Source organism: Triticum dicoccoides, chromosome 2B (assembly GCF_002162155.2).
Source record: "Triticum dicoccoides isolate Atlit2015 ecotype Zavitan chromosome 2B, WEW_v2.0, whole genome shotgun sequence".
Lineage (NCBI taxonomy): Eukaryota > Viridiplantae > Streptophyta > Magnoliopsida > Poales > Poaceae > Triticum > Triticum dicoccoides.
The window spans coordinates 527,709,853-527,715,262 of NC_041383.1; positions in this window are offsets into that span (position 1 = coordinate 527,709,853).

Sequence of the window (5,410 nt, forward strand, 5' to 3'; positions counted from 1 at the left end):
TCCGGCCGTTGGGCTGGTCTTGGTCTTGTTGCACCGAAATGGACGCCTTTGCTTGATGCTCTCGCCCGCGCTTGCTCCCTTTGCACCAAAGAGGAAAGGAGGACGCTGCGCGGGCTGGTGCCCGACTGGCGCCCTTGGTCGTCATGGCTTGCGTCATGGGCACCTCGCGAGGCACCCCGCCTTGAACTCTCCGCCTCCTCGCGAGCCAGCCTGACGAGGCCGTGCCCGAAGAAGCTCCTTGTCGTCCTCCCCGCGAGGCTTGGCCCCTCGTGAGGGTCTTGAGCTTGTGTTGATGAAGATGGGCTATGCTGGGCCTCCTTTGAGCCACGCCGCAGGCCGCAGGCAGGCAAGTCTGGGTACCCCCGTTCCCAGAACACCGACAGTAGCCCCTGGGCCCAAGGCGCGCCCAAACTTGGCTGAGCAGAGAGGCCAAAGGGCAAGTGCAAAGCATCGCGGGCCCTAACAGCCTGCGGCCTTGGGCGCCTCGTGGCGGTCGTTTGGTCGGGGGTGACTCCGCTTCCCCACGACGCCTTGGTAACCACACGGATTCGACAAGTCCCTGTATGCAAAGCGGGTCATGATTACCTGCGATCGTGGAGGTCGATGGTTGGCCTTCGCCGGCTATAAGTATGGAATGGCATGCGCCCTTCCAGCCTATCCCCTCTTGCTTCTCCTTCTTCTCCATGGCTCCACCAAGGAAGTTTTTGGCTGCAGAGAAAGGAAAGGCCCGCCAGGTCGAGTCTTCCTCTCCCCTGCCCAAGCGCGGTCGAGGCCGCCCTTGCAAGCATCCTGTGGCCTCCACGGCGGTCCCCCGTGGCCGCGGCTGTGGCTCTCTGCGCGGCGATGAGCGGCTGGCCATGGTCGGCGGGCGTGCTCCGGCCGTGCGACCCCCGAGGCCGCGTCTCCATACTGCGGAGGTGCTGCCAGAGTTCATTGTGTGGGCGGTGGAGCCGTCCGGCGCCCGGCTCCAGCTCCCTCGCTTCCTCCTGTGTGAGCTCCCAGCTGGCGCCTTGGGTGGCCTCTAGCTCCAGGAGGATGGCTGCTGCAGCCGGGCCTTGTGGGCTTCGCTGGAGGTCTCCGCTGCAGGGAACCTGGCCCTGACCCGTGGCTGGCAGACGTTTGCTCGTGCGCGTGGTCTCCGCCGCCGATGCTCTCTGCAATTCAAGTTCGACGGCGACGCCACCCTCTACGTGAGGGTGTTTGGGGAAGATGGTCGCCATGCGGGGTGCTGCCCTAAAGACAATGACCGCGGCCGGGGACTCAGCCCCGGCGAGGACAGAGAGGGCAGCGCGCGGGTGGTTGGCGACGCCCGTGACTCCTCAAGCTTCACCAGCTCTTCTTCGGGTAGCGACCCTTCTAGCGGCGGCCGCGGCCAGCCTCCACGCTGTCGCGCCTGCTTGGAGGGCGGAAGTGGGTCTGCTCGCCATCACGCCCCGGTGAAGCGCGAGAGGGAGTCCGCTTGAGCTCCGGAGGCGGCTCGAGTCTTCCAAGAGGGCCGGCGCGGGACGTGCTTCGCCTGCTTTTGTTCTTTCCTTTCTTTTCTCCTGCATAAAAAGACAGCAATGTGTGGCCCCGTGGGGGCGCTTTTGGGTTAACGTCGTCAATCATCGTACTGTTTTTGTTATCCGGGTATTGTTCCTTTTTGTTGTATGCCCATTCGCAAGTAATCCCTAGCCTCAGCCGCGGAGGCGACCGACCCAGGCCCTGTATTCGCGTCGTGGTGCCCGTGAGGCATGGTCTGGAGGGGTGCTCCGGTACTGGAACCGGGCCGTGAAAACTTGAGCGACAGGGGTAGGAACGCTCGCGAGGGCTCCCGGGGCTTCCGCCTGGCGAGCCCCGTGCAAGAGAAATCGAGGCAGGAGAGCGAAAAAAGTCGAAGAACCACAGGTCAAAATGCGGCGACAGTTTCGATAAAAACTCCAAATGGGAATGAACTAGCCAACTGCAGAAAGCAAATGAAAAAGCCGTGTCCGGCACCTAGTCTAGTCTTCGGTGTCTTCTCACCAGCGCGGAGCTAAGTGCTGCCATTGGGCGTGGGAGGGAGCCCCAGGGCCTGAGGCCGGCACCCCTGAGACTCCGGGGCGAGTACAGCCCCGACTCATTATTACATGAGAGTGTCACGGGTGGCGAGCTTCACAGGCGTTGGCCTTCTTCACAGGCTCCGGGCCTTTCTTCGGGGAAGCAAGCTTCACGGGTATTGGCCCTGTTCACAAGCTCTGGGCCCTTTCCAAAAAGATGAGCTTCATAGGCATTCGCCTTCTTCACAGGCTCTGGGCCTTTTCCAAAAAGATGAGCTTCACAGGCATTCGCCTTCTTCACAGGCTCTGGGCCTTTTCCAAAAAGATGAGCTTCACAGGCATTCACCTTCTTCACAGGCTTTGGGCCTTTTCAGGGGTAAAACCTCCAGAGGTGCTGGATGTTCCACGCGTTCTGTACAGGTACTCCCTCCTGAGTCTCCAAGTGCACGGAGCCGGGCCTGGAAACATGAACAACCTTGAACGGGCCCTCCCACATAGGAGAGAGCTTATGCAGTCCCTCCCTGGAGAGGACCCGCCGGAGCACAAGGTCCCCTACCTCGAGAGTTCTGGGGAGGATGTTGCGGCAGTGGTATCGTCGGAGCGCCTGCTGCTACCTTGCCGCTTGCAGCGCAGCTTCTCTACGACGCTCCTCCCCCAGCACGAGATCCGTCCCCCGCATGGCGTCCTGCAGCGTCTCATCGAACGCCAGGACCCGCGCGGATCGACGCCTGACCTCGTGAGGGAGGACCGCTTCGGCTCCATAGACCAGGAAGAAGGGGGTATCCCCAGTCGGCTTGGTCTCGGTTGTGCGGATGGACCACAGCACAGACTGAAGCTCGTCATACCAGCCTCTGCCGCAGGCCTCCAGTCTCTTCTTGAATGTCCTGGTCTTGAGGCCCCTCAGGACTTCTGCGTTGGCCCGCTCGGCCTGGCCCTTGCTTCGGGGGTGCGCCACCGAAGCGTAGCATATCTACGTTCCAAGGTTAGCACAATATGTTTTGAAAAGGTTACTGGTGAACTGTGAACCGTTGTCAGTGATGATGCGGTTCGGCACTTCGAACCGGCTCCCGATGCCCTTGATGAACTTGACCGCAGAACCAGCAAGGATGGTGCGGACGGCCTCGACTTAGGCCCACTTGGTGAACTTGTCCACGGCGACGTAGAGGTAGCGATAGCCCCCTAGCGCCCGAGGAAAAGGGCCCAGGATATCCAGCCCCCAGACCGCGAATGGCCATGTGAGGGGTATGGTCTGCAGACCTCCTGCCGGTTGATGGATCTGCTTGGCATGGAATTGGCAGGCCTTGCAAGCCTTCACAAGTTCGACAGCGTCATTGAGAACAGTGGGCCAATAGAAACCGCTGCGGAACGCCTTGCCGACGAGGGTCCGTGACGACAAATGATGCCCATAGTCAACACCATGTATGTCTGCCAGCAGTTCCTTCCCTTGTTCCCTGGTGATGCAACACAGGGACACATCATTCGGTCGTTTCCGGTAGAGCTCTCCATCCATGATGCAGTACGCTGTGGCTTGCCGCGCCACACGCTCTGCCTCCTCCTCCTTCTCCGGCAAGGTCCCTTGCGTTAAGTAGCTCCTGAGCTCTGTGATCCAGCACCCCTCCTGAGGCTCCATCGTCAGGAGCAGGCGTGCCCCTGAGGCCGGGCCACAGGCTGGGGCTCCCGAGGCAGGTGGCTGAGGAAGCTCCACCCGAGGCTGTGCTGTGCTCGACAATGGTGGTAGGGCCGAAGGCTTGAAGAGTCGTTCCTCAAAGACGCCCGGCTCCTGGGGCAATCTCCTGGAGGCTCGTTTGGTGATGTCGTCGGCCTCTTGATTAGTGCCGCCGGGCACATGCTGTAGCTCCAACCCCCAGAACTGCTTCACCATCCTGCAGACCTCCGCAAGGTAGGCCTCCATGTGCTCATCTCTTGGCTCATATACCTTGTTGGAGAAATTGACAAGGAGCTGCGAATCGCCCTTGATAGTAAGACGCTTCACTCCCAGGGCAGCGGCGGCCTTCAGGCCCGCTATCAGTCCCTCGTACTCTGCTATATTGTTAGAGACCTTCTCGCCTTGCTGGAAACTGAGCTGCACGACGTAGTAGAGCTTGTCCTGAGTGGGAGATATGAGCACCGCTGTCGTGGGAAACGAACACCTATGGGGCAGGGCCCCTTTCGGTCCGGCAAGGTAGCGGAGGGCGCACGAAGAGCAGATCGAGGCGGTGCACGCGAGGGATTTTACCCAGCTTCGGAGCTCTCCGGAGAGATAAAACTCCTACTGCTGCTTTATGTTTCTCTTCTGTTCTTGCTTGAGAGCGTAGGTGTGTTGTAGCTTCGAATGAGTCGAACCCCTTCTACGTGCGCATGGGCCTCCTTTTTATAGTCTAAAGGGGTCACCGACAGGTGGCAACGCAGAGAGAGGGGTAAAAAAGTAAAAACGGGGGTTGGTACAACCGCTATCAACAGTGTCCCCTACCTAACTCTGACGGCAGGGGACAAGGTCATTTAATGCCCGTCCGGTCGCCCAAACAGTGCAAGAAACGACCGTTAGGGGCGCCACCGATCGCCATGATGGCCTCCTCGTCATCTTCACTTGCCACCTTGCACCGCTTGGCTACACAGCTATTCGCCACGTGCACCAGGAATGATCCTGCGGCGACACGTCGTCGGATGCGCTGGAGCGTGGGCGCAGAGTGGTGGCTTCGCCGCGGCAAGCGTCTTGCCGCGGTCGCTGTCTTGTCGCACCCGCAAGCTTGTCGCTCGCCGGGTCTTGCCGGGACGCGCGGAGCGTCGCGGCAAGTCTCTTGAGATGCCTTGATTGGCCTTCCCGGCAAGCTCCTCTTGCCAGGGTCTTGCCCTTCCCGGCAAGCTCCTCTTGCCGGGGCCTTGTCTTCACAGTTAAACACTTTGTTCTTGAATGGCAGTAAAATAGGAATAATGAAGGATCTTGGCGGACGCCCGGCAAGCCCTGCCGCGGGACGCTGCGACTGCCCGTGCACAAGTTCGGGGTACTAAGGTACCCCTACTTTAGTACACCGACAGGAGCCCCCGGGCCTGGGCCATACACGGTGCCGAGCGCTTTTGGGACAGGCCCAAAACAGGGCACGGGCACGCGCGGCCTGGGTCCATGCCAAATCTACTCCGTATCCACCGCGCCCTCCCGTAACGGCACACGTCAATCGCGGCGTCGTGGGAGAGATCGTGGGCAATTCTTAAATCCAGAAATGCGTAACGTTCGCCTCCCCTGTTTATAAGCAGAGGAAACAGGGCCGTTCCCCACCTTCGCCACTTGCAGTTTCTTCCTCCAAAAGCTCTGCCGCTCCCCTCCTCCTCCCACGCCGAAAGAGAGCAGCACTCCGCCGTCCGCTGCCGCCGTCGCCTCCAACGCTTCCGCGCTC